The sequence below is a fragment of the Eleutherodactylus coqui genome, chromosome 7 (genome assembly GCF_035609145.1).
Source record: "Eleutherodactylus coqui strain aEleCoq1 chromosome 7, aEleCoq1.hap1, whole genome shotgun sequence".
In the NCBI taxonomy this organism is placed as follows: domain Eukaryota; kingdom Metazoa; phylum Chordata; class Amphibia; order Anura; family Eleutherodactylidae; genus Eleutherodactylus; species Eleutherodactylus coqui.
The window spans coordinates 199,418,755-199,431,763 of NC_089843.1; the positions used below are offsets into that span (position 1 = coordinate 199,418,755).

At 44.9% G+C, this 13,009-nt stretch overlaps 1 non-coding gene across 1 annotated transcript; it reads right to left on the bottom strand.

The window, feature by feature from the left end:
* Nucleotides 1-8,177: 8,177 nt before the first annotated feature.
* Nucleotides 8,178-8,360, bottom strand: LOC136574151 (U2 spliceosomal RNA). The gene has a single exon (XR_010786266.1). It is a non-coding gene; the product is annotated as a U2 spliceosomal RNA (small nuclear RNA).
* Nucleotides 8,361-13,009: the final 4,649 nt, after the last annotated feature.

Sequence of the window (13,009 nt, forward strand, 5' to 3'; positions counted from 1 at the left end):
TTTTATTTTAACAACAAATTTCCAGACATAGTAAAAATGCTCATATAGTACATTAAAACACATTGTACAACATATTAAAACATACCATATAAAACATTTCAAAACTTGTCTTATATATTTACATGTTGTTAAAATCCACATTAAAATCACATAAAAGGGCGCTTGGTGGCACTATATGATGGAGCTCCATTCCCCGATCAGCCATTTTCTGGATAAAATAGGAAAGTTTTTCCTGTCCACAATATAATATTCGTACAAATCATTAAGAGCAATGGATAAAATATCTTTAACCGATAAAACCTCATGCTTAAAAACTAAAATATTTCTGGATTTCCATAGAGCTGCCTTCACTGAGTTGACCATCTTCCATGCCATAATTCTCTCGGTCCGTGTGGGGCATTCCAGACATCCATATAGTATTCCTTCCAGTGTTCGTTTTTTTTAGTCTTGTTATTTTCTTAAGCAACGGTAAAAACTGAGTCCATATCCTCTTTGTTAAAAAGCAAGTCCATATCAAATGCTGTGTTGACTCTTCCTCTGTGCATCTGGGTCTTGGGCATGCGGCGGTGTTGGTCAGTCCTCTACGATGCTGGAATGCCCGGCATGGAAGACAGTCGTGTATGCAGCTCCAGGCCAGCTCCTTCTGTGGGTTAAAAATATGATTATTAACCAATCTCCACGTATCTTTTGTTTTGCGCTCATTAAAATTACTGACTTGAACATAAAAACCACTTTCCTTAAAACTCTTTATCATTAATTTAGAATTCATTAAAACCTGTGCACTTTTTCCAGTAAAATCGTATAAAACCACAATTTTCTCTAAAATCGCATAGTCTTTGGATAGATTAAAAGAATAAGGGGAGTTTAAAACTGTTTTGAACCATCCGTTCCGCCTCATAAAATAACCAATATTATAACTAGAGATGAGCGAACGTGCTCGGCCCCGCCCCTTTTTCACTCGAATACCGCGATTTTCGAGTACTTCCGTACTCGGGCGAAAAAATTCGGGGGTCGTCGTGGCGGCACGGGGGGGTTGCAGCTGGGAGTGGGGGGGGGGGGCGGAGAGGGAGAGAGAGAGGGCTCCCCCCTGTTCACCGCTGCTAACCCCCACGCCGCCCCGCCTCTCCCCGCCCCCCGGAGCACCCGAGTGCTTTTCACCCGAGTAGTGAAGTACTCGAAAATCGCGGTATTCGGGCGAAAAAGGGGCGGGGCCGAGCACGTTCGCTCATCTCTAATTATAACGTAAAAAATAAGACCATGCGTGGTTTTTAAAAAGTGCGCCCAGGCACATGCTAAAATACTTTATGTATAAAAAGGCTTTTATATCGGGGAAGTCTTTACCGCCCATTATTTTTGGCTTCATCACTATTTCTCTTTTCAGTTTTTCCATTTTGGAGCTCCAGAAGAAGGTAAAAACAGCTTTTACGATTTTGTTAAAAACTCTACCAGGAGGGGGAACACTAGGCTTAAATACAATAAAATCGGTAAAATCACCATTTTTATGATTAAAACCCTCCCCTCCATGGTCAACCTTCTCATATTCCACATACATATTTTCTTGTTTATCTTTTGTGCCACCAAGTCCCAGCTGTTAAGACGTCTGTTGTCCTCGTTGAAGGAGACACCTAAAATCTGCACCGAGTCGGACACAGGAATGGGGACATCTGACAATGGCAGGTCCCCGATGTTTAAAATACTACTTTTATTAAAATTTACCTTAAAACCCGAGGCGCAGCAATAAAACTCTATTTGTCTGGTTGCTCTCTGGATCGACAGGGTGTCCCTTCCAAGAATTGCCACATCGTCCATGTACCCCACTACTTTGGCCTCGATCCCCCCCCCACCGGGCAGGGGGATCCCACGGATCAGGTTGTCCCGACGTATTGTGCATAGGAGAGGCTCTAGTGTGCAGATAAAAAGTAGTGGGGACAAGGGACACCCCTGCTTTACCCCGGACTTTAAAAGTACTTCCTGTGTCCTAAAACCATTGACTAAAACTCTACTCGTGCAGTTGTTGTAAAACGCTTTTAAAGACAATAAAAAACCTTCCGGTATACCCATTCTCTCTAAAACCTTAAAAAGATAAAAATGTGACACACGGTCAAAGGCTTTTTCAAAGTCGATAGTTAAAACCGCCATTTTCCCGTTTCTTGTCTTTGTGTCACTAATACAATCTTTTAAGAGATTAAGATTCTCCCATATGCTCCTCCCGGGAACTCCACAGACCTGGTTGGGGTGTACAACTTTGCTTATTACGGTCTTGAGTCTATTTGCGCATATTTTGGCCATTATCTTGTAGTCACTGTTCAGAAGGGTGATCGGTCTCCAGTTTTTGATATCCGTTTTGTCTCCTTTCTTGTATAAAAGAGACACGTCACCCTTCTTCCAGGACCCCGGGAGGGCTTTCGACATAAAAACCTCAGTAAAAAGGGAGAAAAGGTCATCCTTAAAAATACCAAAAAAGGTGACATAAAACTCTATGGGTATACCATCGGGCCCAGGCACCTTACCTGGTTTAAAACTTTTAATAGTGTCTAAAATCTTCTGTTCTGTGATGTCCCGTGATAAAATCTCACGAGAACCAGGATCTAAAACGTCAGTGATCTCCTTCAACGAGTCATTCATAAAATCACTGTCAACAGTTTTTGTATTAAAAAGATCCGCATAAAACTCATACACTTTCTTTAAAATACCCTGTATGTCCTTGGTGCCACCGAGATCATCGAGGACTGTCCGCTTGTCATGGATTTTCTTAAAGAAGTACCTGGAGCAGGTCTCGTTCTCCTCCAGATGTTGCACTTTCGAACGGAATATGATCTCTTTTCCTCTCTGCTCCAGGCACCAGGCGATCTCTCTCTTCACCTCGATGATCTCGTGGTCCACCTCTATATCATGTTCACGGAACTTATACAGGGTCTGCAGGCGAGTATTCAGATTAGAATAAAATGTCCGTTTTTCTTTAGCTTTGGCGATCCCAACCTTGATAGAAAATGATTTGATTTTTTGTTTCATCTTCTCCCACCACTGGCTGGTGGGAGTGTTGGGATCTTTTACTCGCCTGCAGTTTCTATAAAAAGTGATAAAATCAGATAAAATCTGCGGATCTTCTAAAAGGGACACGTTAAATTTCCAGGCATTCTTACCGGCTTTTCTCTTAAAAACGGTATCAACTTTAAAATATAAAAGCTTGTGATCAGAAAACACGTTAGTAAAAGAATCACATCTAAAAGGCAGTACTTGATAAGAACAAAACATAAAATCTATCCTGGAGCTGCAGATCTTGTTGCTCCAGGTGACGCCGGCTTCCTCTGATGCATTGGGGTTGCATGTTTTAAAAGAATCAGTAAGTTTGGCGTCTAAAATCACATTATTTAGTATAGCAGAGGTCTTGTCATAATTTCTACTTACTGATCTGGAAAGCCGGCGTTCCCCCTTTAAAATGCAATTAAAATCCCCCGCTAAAATAAGAGGATCAGAATCGCTAATAAAAAGGGGTAAAATCTCTAGCATTTCTGCACGTTCGTTCTTATCTGCTGATCCATAAAAGTTTAAAAACTGCCATTTTATACCATAATTAAAAGCTTTGACCAATAAAAGTCTGCCTGGTAAAATTTCGTTAATAGTATCAATTAAAACGTTTCCTTTAAAAAGAATGGCGACCCCCCGCCGATCTGGTCTCGTTAGAGCCGGACCAGACCGACGGTCCATGTACCCAGTCGTCTTGGTATTTTTTATACTGGGCTCTATGCGGGATCCCGCACTCCTGCAGGAAGAAAACGGAGGCAGCAAAAATTGTCAGATAGCTGAAGAGGGCGACCCTCCTCACGTGGCTCTCGATGCTTCTGACGTTAAAAGTGAGTCCCGATAGAGCAGCCATTAGAGACTAGGTGATAACGAGGGTCTTCTCTTAGAAGTCTCCGGGCAAGCCAAAGACCTCGCTGGCACTCTCGCACCCCCCCGCATCCGAATCCATCGTAAGCAGGGATGCTGGAGAGGAACCTACCTCACTAAGTGGACCCCCTACGGTGCCCGAGAGAGGGATCTGCGTGAGATCCCATATCGATTGTATTCCCTCCGGAATCTCCAAGGGGCTAGCAGGCCAGCTCCCGTCTCCATCTCTTCCCCTTCTTTCGGGGTGGGTACTCGGCTCGTTCCTGATCCACCGTTCTCGGAGGTGGCTCCCCCCGCCCCCTCCTGCCGGGGAGGGGGAAGGGCCCTCTGTGATGACACCGCAGGGGGTACTTTCTCCGGGTCCTCCGGCTCCGCCGGGATCTCCGAAGTTCCCCCCTGTACCACCTCCGAGTATAACCTTCCGCCCGAGCCTTTCCTCTTTTTGTTTGCTGCTGCTGCCACCGTGCCCCCCGGGTCCTCCGCCTCAGGCACCGCTTGAGCGGGCATCTTGGGAGGGTCCGGACCGGCTTCCTTGGCCCTACTACCTCCACTGGTTTCCCGGGAGGGAAAGCCTGTCCGCCGGTCACTCACCCTCCGCTTGATGCTCCGCTGCTCCAAACCGTCCTTCTTGGGGGGGTCCACTGGAGACCTCCATCTCCTCAGGTTCCTCTCCCTGGGGGGGTGTTGTTAGGTTCTCTGGCTGCCCTGGCCGCTCCTCGGGTCTGGGTCGCCCTTGCTGCTCCGCCTTCTGTGCTCTGTGGGGACAAGACGAGTAGAGGTGACCAACACCGCCGCAAAAAAAGCACCCTTTTCCTTTCTTACATTAACTCGTTTCATGGTCTGTGCCCCCACATTTCTTACATGTACTTGCGCAATTTTCTTTTTGGTGCAGAAGTCAGGCATTCCCGCAAAGTACAGGTCGCCATTCACTTTCCCCAATTTAAAACGCGCGGGAGGTAAGATCACTCCCCCGGGCCGACTGGGGTCACTTACACACGTGGCTTGGAAACGCCATTTTGAGGTCCAAATACCAAACTTGTTCATAATCTTTCCCATACATCTGACTGATTTAAAATAACGGAGCAGGAAATCTTCGACCTCTTTCACGTCAATGTAAGGAGAATAAATCTTAATCACTACGAGTTTAGTGATGTCAAGGACGTGCTCGACTAGCAAGACACCCTCAAGCCTCGGATCTTTTTTCTCCGCAATCGCTGCCAACAAATCACGAAAAATGCCGTTTTCAGTAAAAGTCACGTCATAGATCCGACGCTTGGGGTAATCTTGTATTGCTAGTATTTCGCGTTTCTGCACGTTAAACGCCCCTTTAAGCACGTCCTCGACCACATACCTCAAGCCACGTGTGTCCGCACTATCCAAAAAAGAGACACGTATCGTGTTCTTAATCAGCGCATAAGCCGGTATATCGTGTGGGCCCTCGCCCATTTTTAAGAGATGGTAAAATCACAAAGCCGCTTTGTGATATACAATAAATAATCGCCCTCCTCTGGCCCGGAGACCAGAAGAGGCAGGGGGATCGCAACCCGTTTACCCTGGGACTAATCCCTCTCCCCGATAGCAGCAGGCGGGTGAAGCCCACCGGAGTGGGCGATCCCACCAGGCAGAGGAGCGGGGTACCCGAGTTACCTTCTGACTAAGACCGCCTGTACCAGGTACACTTGATCTTAGCCAAAAGGCCGAGAAGCGATAACCCGAAACGAGTTTCACCTGTAGCCCAGCCCGCCCAACTCCACTTCTTCCAAGGCTTGAGGCAACACGCTCAGCCAGCACTCTGGGCGCACCCACAATGCACCCAGGCAGCTGGGACAATTGTAAAACTTTGCATAGCCCCGCCCCACGCCTTCTCAAGCGCGCCCTCATCCTAGGCTTGCAGAGCCTGCTGCTGCTGCTGCAGGACTCGTCAGCTCCCTACACAGGATGGTTAAGCCGGCGATGACACTAGAAGCAAGCACTAGTTTGTCTCTGAAGGTGCGTCGGCCGGTCGGTTGGAGGGATCTCTTCGGCCGGCCGCATTTCCAGTGGGGACGGATGGAAACTTTTTACCTAAAATAAGGGAAATTGGCTTCGGCCCCATAGGGCTTTATTGCCTTCCCCTGGGCCGGCATTAGTAGACCCTAGTAAGGAGAATATTAGAGCGGCATGGTCATCCGAAGAACTTAAAAACATACAGCAGGCCTTTTTTTCCCGCCATACATACATAACTACAGATTTTATATATTTTTTTACATATATACATTATATATATATATATATACACACACACACACACACACAATCTTAAATCTATCTTTAATCTATATCTACAAAATCTGTAATTCAGAAATAATCCTTATCTATATTATACATAATTAATAAAGATAGATAGACTCACATACATACTGTATGCAAATGAGCCAGGTGTTTGGAAGGCTGATGATGTCACTCCTTTGTGATGTCATGAGCCAGGTGTATGGCAGGCTGATGTCACTCCATTGTGATGTCATCAATTTAGAAGCATTAATACCGGGCTTGGCAGCCATTTCAGTCAGCCTCTGCTGCAGCTGGGATACGGGAGATGGTCTTTATTTCCACCAAGAAGCTGCAGAACTACCGGTAACTGCATCATTTTTATTTTATTCAATATAGGTTTTATTGGTTTCATGGAGGGGGGGAAACTTTTGCCTTATCTCAAAGCAATGTAAAAATAACTTTGACAATGAAACTTAATAAATCAATTTCGAGTTGAACTATATCATGTTTGTCTGTGATATTTTATAAGGTCTACAAACAGGGGAATGAGGGGAGGGTAAGGGGGAGAGTGGTAAGGGAGGGTAGGTATCTATGATACGGGAGAAAGAGAAAATAAAACAAAAAGGGGGGGGGGGGCAGGCTCCGGGATTGTTGTTTCTCTTTACGATTGTGGTTTAAACGTGTTACTCACATGTCCCTGTCTGTAACCACCTAGTAAATAGGGGTGAGCTCCGGGCATCTATCCATATCGCCCAGGTGTGATACAATTTATCATAGCCTGACGGCTCATCTCGAAGCCTCATTCTCTCCATACGCTCTATTTCGTGGATCATTGTTATTTTTAGCGGAGTGCATTTTTTATGCAGCACACAAGGGGGAGACAGCGGCCTACCAAAATCTAGTTGGCTGCTGCTGTGGCTTTCTTTTTTTTTAAAAAAAAAGGTAGGTTCCGTTCTTCCATGGTGAGGAATAGGCAGGGAGGTTCCGTTTTTGCCAGCTGGGGAATGCTTATAGGCAAGGCCTTATCCCTGGTGGTGCATGTAACGTTAGACCACGTTTCAGACATGCAGCAGCAGCATTCAGTCAGTCAGTGGCTGAGAAACGAGCTCCATGCAAGTTTACATTAAACAGACACATTTCTTTCTTTACTGTATTGACTGCGGTCTGTAATCGAGCGGTTGAACTGTTTGTGTCCATGCATTGAATAAAGCAATACATCCTTGTAAAGTAGACGTCCGTTCGTTGGACTTCTTTGCTCCCTGAGTGTTGCTCCATCTCTAAGCGTTGGCCTGGATCTTCATGGACGAATACTGCCCATCCCACGTGGAGCGTGTATCTCAGCCCGCGTGGAGCGCTGCAGTCCAATGAGGTATTCCGTGCTACATAGCAAGCCTTGGGCCTGTGTGATTGGGGGTCCGCTGCTGTCTGTCCACTCTGAAGCGCGCATCCAGGGCCGGCCGGGCGGCCGCTTTTCGACTACCAGCGACTGCAGGTCACTCACACAGGCTGGTTGGAATGGCCTAGCATTATCCTGATCCGGAGGTGTAACTAGAAGCTGCGGGGCCCCAGTACAAAGTCTGGAACTGGGCCCCCAAACTATAAAGCTTCATTGATAGCATTGGTTTGCAATGTGGGGAAGAGAGACTTTATGGGCCCCCTAGGGCTCCGGGCCCCAGGTGCGACCGCATCCCCTGCACATACACCCATGACCCGAATACGTGGAGCATACAGACGCAGGCTGCCAGGATACGCTGTGCCTGCCCGATGTTTCCAACTTGGCTATTAGCGCAGCGGTAGGTACGAACTATAGAGTGCGGCTGCCATATGAACTGGTGTGTGTGTGTTGTTTTGCTTCCAGTTGTACCTGTGCTGTGCACACTCTGGCAGACGCAGCTGCTCAGTGGATACAATGTTGCGAGCAGACGGGCTGAGTGTCAATCAAAGTGCTTGGGTGGTGGTAGCAGCAGCCGCCACAGCTGTGCTGCACCTCTTGCTCGTCGGTTTTGTTTTTCTGCTTTTGGAAACTGTTGTAGGAAAGGGGGTGCAGCGGTCCTGGAGGTACTGCAATACCAGGTCAATGCGTGGAGTGGACAGAGCAAGCTCTTTTTCCAGCTCCCTGTTCTAAAAATCCATTTAATATATGGTCCCCAGATAGGGGACGTATCAGATATTAAACTGATAAGAACAGATTTTTTTTTTTTTTTAAGTTGACAAGCCCTCCATATGGGGGGTGTTTTTATTGTTAATTGGTGTTTTGCAATTGTTAAAAACAGTACATTAAAACATATTAAACAACACATTAAAACATACCATTTAAAACATTCGTCTACATAAAATACATGTTAAAAATACAGAACAAGTTAATATCACATAAAAGGGCACTTGGTGGCATCATATTATGGAGCTCCATTCTGATAAAAGCCATTTTCTCGCTAAAACTGGGATTTTTCTTATCCACTAAAAAGTACTGGTGCATCTCATTAAGAGTAATGGCTAAAATGTCCTTCACAGTTAAAATTTCATGTTTAAAAACTAAAATGTTTCTGGATTTCCATAGAGCTGCTTTGACCGAATTGACCATCTTCCATGTCATAATTTTCTGAGTCCGTGTGGGGCATTCCAAGCATCCATACAGGACGGCATCTAATGTTAGTCTCTTGAGTCCTGTTATCTTAATCAGTAACGGCAATATCTTAGTCCATACTCTCTTTGTGATATAGCAGGTCCACATCAGGTGGGTCGTTGTTTCTTCTCCTGCACATCCTGGTCTTGGGCACGCGGCAGTGCTGGTCAAACCTCTACGATGCTGGAATGCCCGGCACGGAAGACAGTCATGGACGCAGCTCCAGACCAGATATTTCTGTGAATTAAAAATATAATAATTAACCATTGTCCAAGTTTCTTTGCTTTGTCTTTCGTTAAAATTACTTACTTGGACGGGGGCGTGGCCTGATGCGGAGAGTGAGAGACGTGTAGATCTCAGCTCCGTCTTTGAGACCCTTCAAAAGCGACTCCCAGCTATCCCAGCACGGAAAAAACTGCAAGAACAATCTCATAAACCTCCAAGGAGCATCATGCCAAAGAGGAAGAATGCAAAGACACCGCTGAACAAAGTGTCGGACTTCTTCTCCTCCCGCGGCTCGGCACAAGCACAGCATGCCGACAAAGATGGCGCCGTCCCGCGCAAAAGCACAGAAGCAGACAGAGAAGATCTGCAAACACCGACAGCATCTCCAAAGACAGCGGAGGCACGAGCTGTCAACGCTGAAACACAGAGCGGAGGCTCTCCGGGAGCTCGTCGGCAGGAAGGGGTGAGTGACAAAGCCGAAAGGCTTCATGACAGCACAGCAGAGCCACTTAAAACGGCGCTGATCAGCCCTCATTCCCCACTGTCAGCCCCCTCTCCCTCCATAAGCCCGGAAAAACAGAGACCCCGCTTCTCCTCCTCATCAAATACAAGTCACCAGCGACTTACCTTTGAAGAGGATTTAATTCACAGTGTTCCCTCCTCTAGTCTCCCAGCGTCTGAGGATTTTATTAAAAATATGATTCTTGCATTGCATGGATCCTTACAGAAGGACTTTCAAACCCTCTCTGCCACAGTTAATAGCTCTATACAAGACATGGAAATCCGTACAGACCATGTTGAAAATAAAATGAGTGAAATAACAGCATCTCATAACAACTTAATAGATGCTCATTATGCTTTAGAGCAAGAAGTAGAGCTCATTAAAAGTAAACTAACCGATATGGAGGACAGGAGCAGGAGGAACAACATCAAAATAAGAGGTGTTCCTGAGAGTGTTCCTCAAACAGAGCTAAAAAAGTTTCTCACTAAATTGATCAAAACCATTCTTCCCGACACCAGCGATCAGGACTGTATAATTGACAGGATCCACAGACTTGCAAAACCGAGCTTCTTGCCAGATTCTGTTCCAAGAGACGTGATAGCTAGACTGCACTTTTTTCATATAAAAGAGGAATTAATGATGACTTCCAGGAAAACCCATCCGCTACCGTCTCCATATGCGAACATCAATTTATTTACAGATTTATCACAGTCCACAATACAAGCTCGTAAATCCTTTGCGATGGTAACCGCAGCACTGAGATCAGCCAAAATCCCTTACAAGTGGGGTTTCCTGACAAAAATTTTGATCCATAAAAATAATGTCATGCATATTATTTCCTCCCCAGAAGCAGGTGAAAAAATTCTAGCGAAATGGGACATTCCGCTTAAAGATGTGATGCATGCTGTTAAACCTCAAGGATCCCAAACTCCATCTAATAGACGCTCACTACCCTCAACGCCACCAAGAGGAGAACAAACCAACCCGGAATGAACTACCGCCGTTTTGTCTAGCTGGGGCTTCAAGAAGCGTGAGTAAAAGAAGGGTCTTACCCTGCAAGGCGGACTTTTACCCCCCAAACACAACACAACAGGTTGAACTTGACACCTTATATAGGTTTGACTGTTGGAATATACAGGTCTTACACCAACTGGACAGTAGTCAATTAGCATATTACTACCCAAGAGAAGACCTATACTTGGTTTAATGTTTTATATTTGCATTGTTTTGTTTTTCATTTCAGCTGCCAGACGAAACTTTAACACTAAGCTTTCCGTAAAAATTTATTTTGTCTATTAAAATTTATTCACAAAATGCAAAGGGACTAAATACTCCATTTAAGAGATCAATGATCTGGAGAGACGCCAAAACAAATAGAGTAGATATACTCTGCGTACAGGAAACGCACTTCACAGAACTAACCTCCCCTAAATTTAAAAATAAAAATTTTCCCCAGATTTTTTCGGCCAGCGCTCAGAACAAAAAGCACGCAGGAGTATTAATAGCCTTCAGAGAGGGTCTCCGCGTCTCCATAGCAGAGCAAATATCTGACCCTAAGGGGAGATATATCATCCTGCAGGGCTTACTTAAGGATATTCCATTTACGCTTGCTAATATTTATGCCCCAAACAGCTCTCAGATATCTTTTCTAAACAAAACAATAAAAAAAGTCAGGAAGATTCAAAAAGGCAAATTAATTATCTGCGGGGACTTCAACATAATCCCAAACAAAGCACTAGATACCACAGCATCTAACAGAACAGCCGCAGTCTTACAACCTTGGTTACACAAAGAAGGTCTGTACGATACTTTCAGATGCCTTAATACCACTTCAAAAGAATTTACTTTCTTTTCCCCGAGACACAAGACCTTTTCTCGAATAGATCTATTCATAGTAGATAGATGGACTCTTATGTCTATATCAAACTCTTCCATAGGAACAACCACGTGGTCAGATCACTCCCCTACCCACATGATCCTCAACATTAACGCCCCTTTCAATCCCACGAGAGTGTGGCGTAATTACATAAATCTATTTAAAACTCCTAGCGCCCAAGATCAAATTAAAAAAGCGTTGTTGGAATACTTTGCTCTAAATGTAAACCCAGAAATAAATAGTTTCACTCTTTGGAATGCCCATAAGGCAGTGATTAGGGGAACCCTGATAAAGTTAAAGGCGCAAGAACGGAAAAATAAACAAGCCAGAATCAGCACGATACTGGACAAAATCAAAAAACAGGAAAAAATTGAACAGGACATCCCTCAAAATAATCTCCAGTCGGAGCTAATCCCATTGAGGAGAGAATTAAGGCAAATTTTATTAGATGATTTTAACAGAAGTCTTACTTATTCCAAAGCTAACTTTTACGCTAATATTGATAAACCATCAAAATTAATGGCAAATATGGTAAAAAAAAAAGCAAATAAAAGCCAAGATTCCTCACATAAATTGCGGTAAAAATCCTACAATACAGATTTCCCACCCACAGCAAATTGCGGAACAATTCCAAAAATTCTACGCCAGTTTGTACAATCTGAAAGATTGTATGAAGACTCCTCAACCTACACCGGAAATCATAGACAATTTCCTGAGCGGATTGGCTCTTCCCTCGCTGGGCCTGCAAAAACAAGCTCTTAACAAACCAATTTCCATGTACGAAGTCAACAAAGCTATAAATATATCCAAACATCATAAATCTCCGGGACCAGATGGGCTGTCAAATGAATATTATAAATCCTTTGCTCCCATCCTATCCCCATATCTAACCTCCATTTTTAACGAGGCTATGACAAAAGGTACAATGCCCGAGGAGATGCTCCAAGCCATAATAATAACGCTACCTAAACCGGGCAAGGCCCCTACAACGCCAGCTAACTTTAGACCTATTTCGCTTCTGAACACCGACACAAAACTGTACTCGAAGATATTGGCCCTGAGATTACTAGAGGTCTTGCAGGAGATAATTCATAGCGATCAGGTGGGGTTTACAAAGGGTAGAAATGCTGCAGACGGTGCAAGAAGAACCCAAAACCTAGTGGAAATTATGGGCTCAAGTCGGACGCCTTCTCTCCTCCTTTCCTTGGACGCGGAGAAGGCGTTCGACAGGGTCCATTGGGGGTTCGCATTTGCGGTCCTCAAAAAATTTGGAGTGGGGGAAAACTATCTGCAAGCAGTTCGAGCCCTCTATACGAAACCATCCGCTAGAGTGTTGGTAGACGGGGCCATGTCCTCCCCCTTTTTCATAACTAACGGTACCCGCCAAGGGTGCCCCCTTTCCCCCCTGTTTGTGATGATCATAGAGCCCCTGGCAGAGTCAATTAGGTTAGCCACCAAAATCAGAGGAATACCAGCTAGTTCACGCCAACATAAAATCGGACTCTTTGCCGATGATATCATTCTAACCCTAAGCGACCCCTTAAACTCCTTGAGAAAGATACGAGAATGCATATCGCAGTTTAGCAGCGTTTCTTACTACAAATTGAACTCAGACAAGTCGCAAATATTAGGAATCAATATA